Here is a 16,232-nt window from a genome sequence, read left to right as displayed (position 1 = left end):
ATGCAGGATCGTCGAATCACGATCAGAGAACTTGCAGATGAGGCGGGCTTCAGCATTGAATCCGTTCATTCCATTGTGACTGAGGATTTGGGCTTAAGGAGAATCTCAGCGAAGTTCTTGCCAAAGCTGCAATACTGATGTCCAAACGCTTGAGCTCAGATGATAACAGAGACAGGTGATCATCCTCTCTTAGGGAGAGAACATTCCAGGCACCCACCCGAAGGGACCGCCTCAGGTTAACCCAAGGAGACCACCATCTGGTGGACGACACCTCAGCACCACTCCAACACGCTCTCCCGCAATCTGACCCAGGAATGTTACCCCGTGGTTTCCCTCATTTCTTCAAAGATTGGGGGTCCCGAAGGCTTTGCCCCAATCCCGTCATCCAGTGAGCTGCCCTGCGAAGGGAAGCTGCACAGGAGGTACTCCCACGGAGTGGGTTTTCAGATTTTTTTGCGTTTTTGTGTTTTGCGGAGTGAAGGGTTTTATGGTGGCGGGAGTGCAAATCCTGCCACCAACCTCCTCATAAAAAGTAACCCAACTGCAGGAGGACGTCCGCAGACAAAGTTGGGCACTAGATATGGATCGCCGTTGGCTCACAAGGAGCTCCTCCACCCTTTGAGGCGGAGGATATAATATACAAGCAACTTTCAAAGGCAGACAAAGAGCAGAGTTATCCCGATATAATTATTGTACAATCTTAACTTAAACGAGGACAGGTGCCAGGACACACACACACACACAGACTTTCATATATATATATGGACGATGTGTGAACATCTTTATAATTGCTGAGGAACTCTGGGAAGGGTTCGAAACAGCATCGAGCTTACCTTGTGTAGGTCTTCTTGGGTTGCTTTATGCAGCTTCTTCAGCTGGATGAGTGTGGGAGTGGACAATTGTTTATATAATCCAAGCCACCTGGATGTCATTGATTAGATGAGAGCTGATTGGCTATTCCCTCCATTCACAGGGAAGAGATGTGGGTGGGTCTTTCTTTATATATTGACTGCTTTTGAGGTTTGCACGTGGTAAATGCTTGGGAGACTCCTTGGTATGCATTGCTGTCTGCGCTGTCGCTGATTATTTACCAATAAGCGATGAAACCGTTCTGGTAGCTGAGGGGGTGTGCAGCATTGGGATTCTTATGTGTGTACTCTGTGTGAACGTCTGATAGTTGTTGAGGAACTCTGGGAAGAGTTCAAAACAACTTAGTGCTTACCTTGTGTTGGTCTTCTTGGATTCCTTTATGCAGCTTCCTCAGCTCGAGGCATGAAGGAGGGGTAAATTGTTTATATAATCCTAGCCACCTGGGTTTCATTGATTAGGTGAGAGCTGATTGGCTATTCCCTCCAATCACAGGTGAGAGATGTGGGTGGGTCTTTATTCATATATATATATATATATATATATATATATATATATATATATATATATATATATATATATATATATATATATATATATATATATATATATATATATATACACGACCCGTGAACCCGTTGGGTTGCCGTTGTGACAGCAGTTGATGAAAAACATATTTCAAGAAAAAAAAAAAAAAAGATAGCTCCAGCCAACTATATCGCTGAGGTTGTTTGCATTGATCAAATACTCCCGAACAGTACTTTATTGAATTTTTAATAATTTTTTTTTCGTTGCCCGATTTGAACGAATCTTGATACGGCACACCGCAGGCGAATGTTGAGTAAGGTGGCCCTAAAATGTTTGCGCTATCGTGTACTGTTTTGGCTGTATTTCGGGAACATACATACATACAAGATGAGTTTTAGTAACATATAGAAGATGAGTATATACACACACACACACAATCAGTAAATGAAAATAAATTGTTTTTACTTTTATTTTAGTGAATAAACCCAAAATGCAATATTTACAAATATGGCGGTCACCAATCTGGTGATGTAGGTGGTGACATAGTCGACATGATTTCCAAACACGGTTGGGTTGAGTGAGATCATTGACTTTGGTTCTTTGTCTCACCTATACATGGTATCTGTAGAACAAACTCTTTGTTCATTTTAATAATAAATATCAGTGTGTGTGTGAATCAGTTCGTCAGTGGGTGTGAGTTTCCTCCATAACTCCAAAACCATGAAACCTAATGGCCTGAAACTTTGCATGCATATGAAGGAAACACCAAGGAAGTGCATGAGTGAAAATTGGGTGTTTGGGTTGATTTAAACACCCATTTTGAAGATAATTAATGGCCTTATTTAATTATCCTTTATCAGGGATTCATCCCTGGTCAGCCTGCTCTCCCTCACAGGGGTATTAATTCTTCATTTGTTTTGGCCTGCTCAACAATGCCTTGACTTAGAACAGGCTGCAACAGTTTCTTAACGATAAAGTCCTCAATTTTTTTTTCACATTCTTCACTCGTATCATCAAATGCATGATCTTCATCCCGATGAATCGCTGTATACATCGCTTTGTAAGTGCTATAGTTTTCCAATTAGGAGCTTGAAGCAATTTTATGCAAAATATAATGTGATTTTCCATGATGACCTCTCATGGACTAATTAAAGTATATCATTGAAATATGATCTTGGTTTTGAGAATCGGATTACATATATATGTATGTATATTATATCATATCATATATATATACACACACACACACACACACACACACACACACACACACACACACACACACACACACACACACACACACACACACACACACACACACACACACACACACACACACACACACACACACACACACACACACACACACACACAGTGCATATTGTTACGAATCTGGAAGCTTACTGCACTCAACATTCAGAGTCCCTATAGAACAGTTATATCCGTAAGTGTGTGTTTAGAGTTGGGGCCCCCTACCTGTATCTAACGGGAATTACGTGTGTGCGCTGCGGAGATTAGTTTACAACAACACGCCTTCACCTTGCTTCCTCACACCGCCGCCATTGTCTATGTGCGTTCGACCACGTACGTGGGCGGAGTTTCCTCAGTCACAAGAGCTCCGACTCCGCAACAGAGAGATGGAATGTTCCCCGCGGCCAATGAGGGGCGAGACATCTCAGACACCGACGTTCCGACGAACCCCGGAGCAATGGGAGGAAAGACGTCTCATACGGTGAACTTTCCCACAGCCTCTCGACCAATGAGAAGCGAGACGTCTCAGATGGCGATCCTTCCCATGACACCACAGCCCGCAGGAGAAATGCAATATAAGGAACGCCAGGGCCTTGGAAACAGCGTCAGGGTTGGGCGATCGGGTTTGTGGTGCCGGAGATCGACTCGTCTGGTCTGGTCAGCTTGGTAGCGATCGGGTTCGAGGTGCTGAAGATCGACTCGTCTCGTCTGGTCTGGTCGGCTTGGCAGTGCTCGGGTCGTCTCTCGTCTCGTCCACCTGGCATCCAACGCTTTTCCTCCATCCCTGGTGCTTGGAGTGACATCGTTGCTGCGGGTTCGAGTCCCAAAGAGCCAGATCGTCGAAGACCACATGAGGTGGACAGGTCCAAGCACAGGCTCTAGCCTCTAGCTCACCTGTCCTCGAGCTGGAGGCCTTCAATAAAGACCATTGGGGTCCGTTTCTGTGTGTGGGCCTGTCTATAAGTAGCAACTCTCAAGTGCCTTGTACATCATTTGCATTTCAATTCTATTAGTCATAATAACTCTGCTTCTTACGTGCTCCCCTCCTTCCCCACCTATTATAAATAAACCCATGTGTTAAATGTGTCGGTTAGTTTTGGTCTTTCTTCGATTGGTTTAACACGGTGCGTGTTGGAGAATTAGCCAGGCTTTTGCTGCTGTAAAAGGGACATTTGGACCGACGAAAGCTTGGTGACCATCCGCTCGGGTCGCACACGGTTCGAGTAGGCTAGCGACTCGTTCCGTACGAGCATCGTCGAGGATGAATTTCCCTGGTAGTTTGGACCACGTGAGTATTTAGGTAAATTGAAATTGGCAATCGACCCTACCCCACGTGGTCTATCTATTGGCGAACTTCGGTCTGATAAGGGACCCGTCGGCTCCAGAGTTATCCAAGGTGACGACCTATACATTCCGGGTGATCAGTGGAGCAAACTCTTCTGCTCCATCTGGTGGTCGTGCTCATTGCCGAAACCCGGCCCCACAACAATATATCGTGTAGAGAGATATATATATATATATATATTATATATATATATATATACATATAAATATATATATATATATATATATATATATACACATATTTATATATATATATATATACGAAATAAGTGTCGAAATCTGGAGTGAAGTCTGAAAATTTTAAGAGAGCGGTGATGTTTTGGTTTTTGTGATTGTCACATAACCAATCAGCTTGCTATATTTTGCCAAACCAACCATTCCTGATTAACCATTTCATTGGAGTGCTTGCTTCAGTGCCTAAGTCACTTGGCGAGCACTCTACAAGCTGATTAGTTGTTTGTTTGCAAGTCATGGTGATACACAGCAAAAGTAATCACACTTTTACTCTGAATACATCGATAGACGTAAAAAGTTCAAGACCCACCCACCTGCATCCCACAATGTCGAGCGGTGCCTCGGTCAGTGGCTCGACTGCTGAAAATGTATGCAATTTTATTTTCATGATGTTCCGCCTTAATGTGTGATCTGCTTTCATAATACGATCAATCACTTTGTCATAGTGGATGCATATACAAAAATTCAAGGTTTTTTTTTTTTTTTAGACTCTTCAACTGTTTTGTTGGAGTGCTTGCTTGAGTACTGTAATCTATCATCAAATTCTACTTGATCCACTTCCACTATAAACTGTTATCCCGGTGTTTCACAGGCAGGGTGATTCATCAACGGGTGTGCCACTCTTGGATGGAGGTTAAACTGGGTGGCACATCATCATAATTTACTATATATATATATATATATATATATATATATATATATATATATATATATATATATATATATATATATATATATATATATATATATATATATATATATATATATATATATATATATATATATATATATATATATATATATATATATATATATATATCCTGGTGTTGGCGCAGTGGTGAGGGCAGCGGCTTGGGATCCAAAAGGTCCTGAGTTCAAGCCCCGTTGGGCCACTGAATTAATACACCAGGGGGTTGACTCAGCCTGTCATTCTTCCGAGGTCGGTGAAATGAGTACCAGTATACTGGGTCGGTGTATACCCGGGTTAAAATAGGTGTACCATATCCCTGTGTCGTAAGAGGCAACCAGGGTTGCGTCAGGAAGGGCATCCGGCATAAAACATGTGCCAAATCACTATGCGGATCATACGGATGATCCGCTGTGGCGACCCCTAACGGGAGCAGCCGAAAGAAGAAGAAAATATATATATATATATATATATATATATATATATATATATATATATATATATATATATATATATATATATATATATATATATATATATATATATATATATATATATATATATATATATATATAGTAGTGCTGAAAGAAAGTCTACACCCCCTTTCAAAAATTTTCACCTTTTGTTGCATTGCAGCCTGAAATCAAATTAAATTAAAGCAGACTTTTTCCACCTTTATTTATACATCATAACTGAAAAACAAATTCTACAAATTTTCGAAAATTAATTAAAAATACAAAACCAGAATATCTGTGTTGGATAAGTGATCACCCCCTCAGTTAATAATTGGTGGAAGCACCTTCTACAGCAAATATATATATATATATATATATATATATATATATATATATATATATATATATATATATATATATATATATATATATATATATATATATATATATATAATGCTAGCCAAAACCCCGTAGCAGTCGGATTCCGTTCCATGAGCCCAATATGACAACCAGTGGCGTCTCTTGTAAGAGCCGGATCCCAGTCGATGTACTCCATGGCCTTACCTAATGAGGCCTACAAAACGTCCTTGTACACGACATTTTTGGTGTACACACTCCTTGTGAAGAAGTCCCCTGACTTGTGCACGTGTCTACTTTGACGTACAAACACTGTGTCAAAACTTCTCAGTTCACAGTACCGAGAAAAACGTGACGCGACCGCAAGGAGGAGCACAAAATTGTTCCTTCAGTATTAATATAGAGATACAATGTTTCTTGTTTCTTTTTTGTGTCAAATTCACATTCTGAGGTAGTCAGCATGTGCAGAAGAGGGTTTTACATTGCAGACGCTATTTTCGAGGAGTGGAATTACACCTCTCATCGGTGATGGTCTGTCGACGACAGACGTGATGACGTCAGCGAATGACCGATGATGTCATGACGTCCTTACGCCTCTCAGTGGTGACGTCACACGTCGCCATGCAAACGAATGTAAAACGAAAAGTACTTATTCTGCTTCAGAGTTGAAGTTTAACTATTGCCACTATGTGCGATGCACTCTTAGAGGTACGAAGTTTCTTTCAGTCCAGGTCACAGTACCGAGAAAAACGTGACGCGACCGCCAGGAGCACAAAATTGGTCCTTCAGTATTAATATATAGATAATATAATAATATGTATCTATATTTCATATATCGTGCATATATATATATATATATATATATATATATATATATATATATATATATATATATATATATATATGATAATTGTGATATACATACACACACAGTGTATATATCGTGTGTATATATTCCCTCCAATTACAGGTGAGATACATGTGATTCGGTCTTGATTTCCATATTATCAACAAGCGTTATGAATTCATGTACAATGGCCCTTCCCTTCCCCACTTCCACAATGAACCAACCTTTTATCCTGATGCCATCCAAGGCATTTTATAGCCTCTGAGTGTGCTTTCTTCCCTTAAGTTGCCCAGCACTGATTTATGTAGAACTTTAATGCTCTTGATCTGAGCAAATAATTGGGCAGGCACCGTTTATATACATTTTTATTTGAATTAGACAGAAAAAGATTGAAATCTTCTCCTTGTGATTCTGATTCAAACTTGCAGTTATGATTTTTGGCCACGAGAGGACACACTTTGTTGTCAGTGTGAATCGTTTTGCCAGAACTGTGGTTACATCATGCGTGGAATAAATCAATCAGCAAGCGATTTAAAATGTGTCTTGATTTATATTCAATTTTATAATTACCAAAGCAGCTCTGATAGTCATGTTAATTGTTTTTGTAGCTCTTTGCTTCTCTTTTCATTAATATCATCTTGTGGTTTGAACTTGATATTCTGTAATTAATTTTTTTTTCCTATTACTTATAATAATTAAAATCCTGATAATAATAACTAGAATAGCACTCAGTGGAGCACATACGTCTGTCACACTGAACAGTTTACATTTTGTATCCCACTAATAGGTCAAATCTTGATCCTGACCTCCAAAATCTAATCGGCTTGTTTTTGTCACCTACTCAACTCACCAACCCAGTTTCATATGAATCCGTCCAACTTTTTGAGATATCATGCAAAATATAGTTTTTGGCCCAATCTCTCAATGGTGAAGAATCACTTAAAAATTTTAAAATTCTCATATCTGGATCAGATTCACATCTTCACCAAAATCGAATTGATTTGTCCTATCCTTTTTATCCTGCATCAACTTTATGAATTACTGTGCACCTTTTGTGTGTGTTGACACACTCTTGTTAACTACATGTTCTCATCTTTTGGATATTTCCCATTAACTCGAAGAGTAAATCCCAGAAACCAATCCTGCAATTCAATGAAATAATGATGCCACCAGTGGCCACTCAATGTGTGTAGTATGTACATTTCTTACACATACTATGTCTGCCATGTCATGAAATGAACTAACATCGATCAATATTTTGCAAATATTTTCTACTCAATGTATAGAACACTCCCTCCACTCTATCAGAAAGATTTCCTTGCCCCCCCCCCCACCACCGCCACCCACTCTCCCTCCTCGCAACCCAGTCCTTCTTTCCCTTTGCCAAAGTACGAGGGGCATTCAAAAGATTATATGAACAAGATACAATAGTCCAAGGCACACCACAAAAGGTACAAAAGACACACACACACACACACACACACACACACACACACACACACACACACACACACACACACACACACACACACACACACACGTTTAACATATAATTTTACTCATAAAATATACTTCTATTTCTATAACATGGAGGCTCATGGAAGAGTGAGGAAACGAAGGGTAAAAAGGCAACATACCGGCAGTTGAGCAGTGATGCCAAATTTGGACACCAGAGGTAAGGGCATGAATGAACAGAAAAAAAGGAGAGGAGGAAAGGCAATATAGCAATCTACAAGAAGTGGTTCAGTTGGGTTAAGGGGAGTAGAAAAACTCCTGGGTTTCTGGAGGACCTCACTGTCCAATACAGGAGCCTCGCTTCTTATATATCTGGATAAAATGTGAATATTATTACAATTTTACACATGTAACAATGTTACTTTCTATTTTTTCAAAAAAATCCTGAAATTGGGGGGAGGGTGGGTGGGTTGATGAAGTTTTTGGTTTCTTGCTAACAGTCATCATCATCTGAAAGTTCACACCAGAGAGTTATATTATTTATCAAACTCAAAGATTAAGTATGCTGTGTTCACAGGGTTTGGAGTTTCATCCCCATCTTCTTTGTCATCTTGTAAGTCTTCCAACAACAAATTCATGAGTTCCAATAATGAGGGATCATTGTTAGCAGTCCTTCAGTCAAGTACATCTTTGATGTCACTCTGTGTGCTCTCTCTGCTTCCTTGGTTGGCAGCGACAAGTATTATCAGTCATAAACACAACACGTTGAGATTTTTAAACCGATAAAATAGTCACCAGTTTACTCTTGTAGCTTCAAAACCTTTTCACTTGTTTTGCTTTCAACTAGTAAGTCTTGTGTGATAGAGTGCAACTTTTTGGGCCAATCTGACATTAATTATAAGTATCTTCTTTTGCAGATCATTATTCGCTTAACAAGCCTGATGTGGCTTAACAGTGAGGGTGGCAAGTTTAAGATCTTAGGGTCTTGAGTTTGAGCCTCTGTCATGCCGATAACTAACAGCAAGTGAATCGACTCAGCCTGTTATCCTTCCGAGGTTGGCAAAATCAATACAAGCTTACTTTTAACAGGGGCATTGCATCAGCGACCAAGTCACACTTCCAGAAAGTGATGCAACCAACAGCCACAGGCTGCATATGAAACAACTCACTTAACATCAGACCCTTTGATAATACTTTATTTGGCATAATGACATGTATTCAAAAGTTGCCCCCATGAACATTTGGCTTGGTTGTTGCTCTTGCTGTCTCTTTTTGTGATACTCATCTGTGTATCATCATCACCACAATATGAGGGATAGGATAATGTGCATATCTGGCAATGAAGTAATCATCCTTCACCTTGATCACCATGTTGTCATAGTTCTTGCTCTCTGCAGCCACTTTGATAGATTATTGCGGAGTTTTTGTGACGCATTTTACAAGTTGCTGTGTTTGTTTTATTTTTCATGTGTTATTTTGCGATGTTTCCCAGGATTGAAGATCTTATTCTCAGAAGAAAGAAATCCACCAGTGATGAAGATGAGCTGTGTAGCTCCAAGAAGCGAAGATCTTCACAGGATTGCAAAACGGAAACTTATCCACAGGAAACAGTTTCGATGACACCTCATCTGTGAAGATCTTCACATCTTCGAGCGACATGGCTCATGACCGGAGGGTTTTTCTTTTTTGAGACTCGTATGTTTGCAAAGATTTTCACAACAAAACCTATGTGTTCCATACAAGCATATGCAGAAATTGTTTGTTGCATTTGAACAGATGTCATCAGGTTTTTCATTGGCTTTGCCTCGTTTTTGGCAGAGTTCAACTGTTTCTTGAATCTGTCGAAACTTGTTTCATATAATGGCCTTTCATCTGTGCTCTTTTTCTCAGAAATGTTCAAAAGTTGCTTACAGGATACCTGGAAGAGAGAAGGACAAGAAGAAATATCGGCTTTCTTTGGAACACTGTGGAGCCTTGCAAAATGTGCATTTTTTTTTGGCCTCAACCCAGACTGCCTCTGGGTGCACCCTTGGAAAACAAAAAAGTGATCTTGGGTTGTTGCTACTGGGAATGCGCAACCTTCTGACCAGGTTCGATATATATACACACACATTCTCCACCGGTCAAAAGTTTTAGAACACCCACATTTTTTTAGTTTTTACTGAAATTTAAGCAGTTCAAATCCAGTGAATAACCTGAAATGGTACAAAGCTAAGGGGTAAACTGCCAGAGGTTAAAAAAATAGTTAAGGTAACGAAAAACTGAAAAATAATTTAAATTTAAGAGTTGTTAAAAAAGCCCTTTTCAGGGAAGAAGTAATGGGTGAGCAACTGCAGCTGTTCTGCAGCAATGGAAGTAAATTAAGCCTTGAAAGTTGATGCAAACAATTCCGACAGGTGTCCCAACTTTTGTTGATTAGTTACAAACCCTCTGCCTGTATAAAAGCAGTGTTGGAACAGACTGTGTTGCTACACCCTCTGAAGCATTATTTGGCTAAGTGTATGTCTTTCCTTTCGAGAAATTGCAAAGCAAGCAAAGGTGTCAGTGAGTACAGTCTCCTTCACCATCAAAAGGCACTTGGAAACTGGAGGAAACTCTGACAGGAAGAGGTCTGGCAGACCCAAAGCCACAACACAATCAGAAGACAAGTTTCTGAGAGTTAACAGCTTGCGTGATAGGCGGCTCACAGAACAGCAGCTTCAAGCACAGCTTAACACTGGTCGAAGTAAGGAAGTCTCAGTTTCAACTGTGAAGCGAAGACTTCGAGCTGTAGGGTTGACAGGTCGAGTGGCAGTAAGAAAGTCAAACAAGACACCAACTGTCAAACATGGAGGAGGAGGCTTGATGATCTGGGGCTCTTTTGCTGGATCCAGAGTCGGCGACTTGCACAGAGTGACTGGCACTCTGAACCAAAAGGGTTACCAAAGCATTTTGCAGCACCATGGAATACCCTCTGGTCTACGCCGAGTTGGTCAGGGGTTCATCCGACAGCAAGATAACGACCCAAAAACATACCTCCAGGCAATGTCAGAACTACCTTAGAAGAAAAGAACATGACGGTAGGCTTCAAATCGTAGAATGGCCAGCACAGTCTCCAGACTTAAACCCCATCGAGCTGGTTTGTGATGAACTGGACAGAAGGGTGAAAGCAAAGAAAACAACAAGTGCAACACATTTGTGGGAACATCTGCAACAGTGTTGGGAAGAACTTTCCGAACAATATTTGATTTCCATTGTAGAAAGAATGCCATGAGTATGTTCGGCTGTTATATCCGCAAATGGTGGCTTCATTGATGAGTCAAAAATTTTGATTAAATTTTGTTCAACAAAACGATTCCATGATTTCTTTATCTTTCAGCATTCCATGATTCCATGATCTTTCAGCATTTGTACTTGGTGCATACCAATTGACTATTGTAAAAAGGTGTTTACTAATGGAGAAGGTCAGGGAAGCTAAATATTCCTTCACAATTTATTTAAAGGAAACTAAAATTAAAGGAAGAGTTTGCCGAAAAAAAGATGGCTATCCCAGCAATCGGACTTAAAAAACTACTGAAGAACGATTGTCCTTTAACAAATAGTTCCCACTCAAGTTGAAGAATCATCAGTTAGTGAGTTTCTTGTAGGAGTAAGATATCAACCTTGTTGCACGCAACTAGCTGTTTAACTTGAACTTCACGAAGAGATGTGCAACCACCATTGATATTTAGGCGAGCAATGGATAGTTTCATCTATAAGGAGTCGCTGGCAAAGAATAGATCAGCCATGATCTTTAAGTTCATTCCAAGCGTAACTCAGAAATTTTCTTAACCGGTGGCGTTGAGGATCTGCAACGTTATATCTATCAGGTCGAGAAATCATTATTCGAGCCACTTGAATAAAATCCTCTGGAACTGGAAAATGATCTTTAATTTTGACCCCCTTTTTCCGAAAACTTTTGTGCAAGAAAGCATGAATGGCATTCGGAGAAACTGAGGAATCAACCTCAGGGTTTTGAGAAAGCATAGCGCCGCTAGCATCACTTAAAGCTGAGACAACAGAGGATTTCCCATCAGACTCGTATCCCATGCTATCTATCGCAAGCCCTTGCTGTTTTTCAGCAGCAATTTGATCAGATGTCACAGGTGCACCCCCCTCTACATTACAATCAATTTCAACTATAGCAACTGCACATGGGGGGTGGGGGGTGGTTTCATCAACTTCACAAGAGATCTCAGGTTCATTGGGCACACTGGGAACAACAGTTTCACATGTACTAACAACGAGGGTACAAGGCTGCTCGGGAGATGAGTCCATGGGAATGTGTTCGGGTAATTTTTGACAGGTGCTGTGACAGCTTGCGCATAAGAAGACCTTTTAGGTTCCACCGGACTATTCATTTTATTATGAAATTCACGCTTCTGTGCTTTATTCCGGGTAACAACGGTGAAACCAGCATCAGCATCACTTATCTCTGCCGGTTGGGAATGTTGTGAAGGAAGGGATTGCTGTCCTTCAGATCTAGGAAGAGGCTCCAGTCCTTCAGGTAGCACGGTGTTCTCATTTGACGCTGAATTCGTTTCTTGGAGATTACCTGGGCAATCCCTTCACAGATGTCCGTGCTGATCACAGGCGTAACACGTTAACACCTGCGTTGTTGCGTACATTTGATAATTGTAATTATCATGTTCAACTGTGAAACTGATGTCAAGATCACGACGGTTCTCGTTCAAAACCATGAAGAGTTGACGTCTGAAGGAATAAATGTGCTGAAAACGATCATCGTGGCACCGTAAGGGCACCATTGAAATGCGAGACATGACTGTACCATCAGGGTGAAGGGCCCATTCTATTTGTTCATTCTCCAGGAAGGGTGGAGTATTAGAAATAATAACCTTTACTGATGGAGAATCGAGCAGAGAAACTAGAATGAAAATGTCGGGCTCGACAGATAAGCCTGAATCTACAACACTCACGACCATGCTTTCTTGTAAAACAAAAACAACAACTTTCTTGTACATTCGCGATGCTGCGAGGACATTCTCAGTGCCGATAATTCCACCAATGGCAATAATAATCACTTTGACCGCCACGTGGGCAGGAGGGACGCACATGAGGCCATGCTTCCGACTTAATGAGCTGAATACGGTGCAGCGAGAACGAACGAACTCTCGTCATGCCGGCCGTGCTAACAATAACAATGGTACAGGGAAATGTAAATAACTGAAAACAGCTCAAGGCACGTTAAACGAAGCAATATATAAACATGCGGAAACAATGGGAAGCAAATAATTCACTCACGATAGCACCGCATGCGCTCTGTCTCTGTCTCTCTCCTTTGACTCGAGGAAGGGAAGAACAACACAGGGGGAAAAGTTTAATCACAAAAGCAATGATACACGAAGTAATAATGATATGAAAACAAACAAAGGGGTGGGGGTGAGAAACGATGCGAAAGGGGGTAAAACAAAAATGTGAAAGGGGGAAACAACCAACAGCAAAGGCAGCTCCCAGCTCACCAAAACCACACAGCCACCATGACACCACACCCAGTTCATGGACTGCCAGGAAAGAGAGACAGAGACAGGGAAGGGGAGAGAGAGAGACAGGGAGGGGGAGAGAGAGACAGGGAGGGGGTGAGGGAGAGGGAGGGGGAGAGAGAGAGGGAGAGGGAGGGGAGGGGAGAGAGAGAGAGAGAGGGAGGGGGAGAGAGAGAGAGAGAGAGAGAGAGAGAGAGAGAGAGAGAGAGAGAGAGAGGGAGAGAGAGCTAGAGAGAGAGCTAGAGAGAGAGCTAGAGAGAGAGCTAGAGAGAGAGCTAGAGAGAGAGAGAGAGGGAGGGGGAGAGAGAGGGGGAGGGGGAGAGAGAGAGACAGCGAGAGGGAGGGGGAGAGAGAGAGAGCTAGAGAGAGCTAGAGAGAGAGCTAGAGAGAGAGCTAGAGAGAGAGCTAGAGAGAGAGCGAGAGAGAGCGAGAGAGAGCGAGAGAGAGCGAGAGAGAGCGAGAGAGAGCGAGAGAGAGCGAGCGAGAGAGAGCGAGAGAGAGAACGAACACACTGATGCACTTGCTTGGCTGTAAAACACCAGGATGACAGTTTATCATTGGATGGGAAAATAAACCTTGACTGGACAACCTCATGGCAAGTACACGACCACTGACCTATCTTATCAGTCGACTGCATGTGTAATTGATTAATTTGTGCACAGCACTGCTAAACATGAAGGGTTGTGCCTTCATTACTGCCACACTTTGCCTCATTATAATATTTCCTGGTCTACAACCGCTATGGCGGCCCCATGATCTAAACGGAAGTCATATCAGATGACCTCCGGGCACGTCTATGAACAAAGATCCAGTGATTAATTGGAAAGGTGATTTAGAGTGGTTACCAAAAATGCCATTCAACCCACTATACTTTGAAGATGTACAAATGTAAAAGTAAATCTTGACCTTCGTTGCACATTATTGATGTGAAGAAGCATGAAAAGCCTTTTTGTTTCAGTTCTATGTCATCAGGGGTTTCCACGAGGTGGAATAAGGCAGTCGAGCACTTTAAAAGTTTAAAAAAGGTGCCGTTGATCGATGGTCACAGCAAGAGTCCCTAAAGCTGAAACTTTTCTCGTGCTATATTTGTCAAAAGCATCTCAAGCAAGAAAAATGTGCTTCTTTGTAATAGCTCGTGCTTTACAATGCATGAGTTCTACATTGTATGGAACAGTGTGTTTTTTTCAAACTAAGCGTCAGAAATAACTTGCTAACAATGGCTACAGAATGACTGTCGTTTCTGTCACAAAGCTTGTTAAATGCAGATCAGGACAGTAAGAAAATGAGAACACCTGTTGTATTAAATTACGTAATAAAGTTCATACTGGGACCAAATGATGATGGGTATCACAACTTGCTTGCATACAAGGACGGGCAATACAGCTCTACAACTAGAGGGGGAGCACTTGGTAGAGTGCAAAACCTCCGCCGCCAAGACCGCTGGGTCACTTAAGTGAACCTGATATCCTATTCATTGTAGGTCAAAACGGATCAGACTCGACTGAACCACGATTGAATAAACTAAACTAGATCGATGCACATGTAGAAATGCCAAAAAAAAAAATCGAAATTTTTTTGAAAAAAAAGGTGCAAAATTTTTTTTTCTCTAACAAATTTTTTTTGGGGGGGGGTTGGAAATCACTTAAAACATGTAGAAATGCAAAAAAAAAAAATTCAAATATTTTTCAAATAAAATCGAAATTTTTTTGAAAAAAACTTGCAAAATTTTCGGGTTTTTTGTTTTTCTCTAACAAATTTTTTTTTTTTGGGTTGGAAATCACTTAAAACATGTAGAAATGCAAAAACAAAAATTCAAATATTTTTTCAAAATGGCCACCATAACGGCCATATTGGACGTTGGACCAAGTCGGGCCAAAAACGAAATACAGTGTGGCATATTGCAAAACGTTGTGGACAGATTGTGACAAAACTTAGTGGACAGGTTGGATGGGTGACAAGAACAAGCTGATCGGATTTTGATCAACGTCTGGATGCAGATCTGTCCTACCAGTTGTATCCAAAACGTAACTGTTCAGCCTGGCAGAAGTATGCGCTCTTCCGAGTGTCGTTCTAGTTTTACACCCTGAATCCTTAGACCATACCTAACCCCCCCACCAAGTTTCGTCGAAATCCGTCCAGGAGTTTTTTCTGTAATACTGTTCACAAACAAGCAAACAAACAGACAGGGGTGAAAACAGTAACCTCCGTCCATCTTCGATGGCGGAGGTTAATAATTGTTTCTACCTTTGTCTTTTTTTTTAACCTCTGCTACTGAAGGTGGATGAAGGTTTTCACCCCTTTCTGTATGTCTGTCTGTGAGTAGGATATCTCAAAAAGTTGTGAATGAATTCGGATGAAATTTGGTGGACAGGTTAGGTGTGTGACAAGGATGAATTAATTAGAATTTGATGAAGATCGAGATCTGAATCTCTGGCTACTATATTTTTTAAGTGATTCTTCACCATTGAGAGATGGGGCCAAAACCTATAAATAACACGATATCGCAAACATTTGTGGACAGATTCAGATGAAACTTGATGGACATGTTGGGTGTGTGACAAAGAAAAATTTACTCGATTTTGGTGAAGATCCGGATCGAGAATTTTTCAAGTGATTCTTCACTCTTGAAAGATGGGGCCAAAAACGAAATACAGTGTGGCATATTGCAAAACGTTGTGGACAGATTG

General features: G+C 41.0%; 1 protein-coding gene and 1 long non-coding RNA gene across 2 annotated transcripts in view; one reads left to right on the top strand and one right to left on the bottom strand.

Moving 5' to 3' along the window:
* The window catches only part of LOC147017901 (uncharacterized), a 106,269-nt gene extending 92,711 nt beyond the window's left edge, over positions 1 to 13,558 (bottom strand). Inside the window, exons 1-2 of the mRNA XM_085896975.1 lie at positions 13,525 to 13,558; positions 13,307 to 13,341 (exon numbers count right to left, since the gene is read on the bottom strand). The gene's annotated coding sequence lies outside the window, so the exon portion shown is untranslated. The remainder of the gene's footprint in view (positions 1 to 13,306; positions 13,342 to 13,524) is intronic.
* On the top strand, positions 9,303 to 10,121 carry LOC147017902 (uncharacterized). The gene is made up of 3 exons (XR_015062180.1): positions 9,303 to 9,370; positions 9,519 to 9,721; positions 9,917 to 10,121. It is a non-coding gene; the product is annotated as an uncharacterized LOC147017902 (long non-coding RNA).
* Positions 13,559 to 16,232: the final 2,674 nt, after the last annotated feature.

The sequence above is a fragment of the Eptatretus burgeri genome, chromosome 10 (assembly GCF_056783735.1).
Source record: "Eptatretus burgeri isolate ZD-2024b chromosome 10, Ebu_testis_v1, whole genome shotgun sequence".
NCBI classification, from domain to species: Eukaryota; Metazoa; Chordata; class Myxini; order Myxiniformes; family Myxinidae; genus Eptatretus; species Eptatretus burgeri.
Note: the sequence above shows the minus strand (reverse complement) of the source record. Positions and strands in the feature narration are given on the sequence as shown.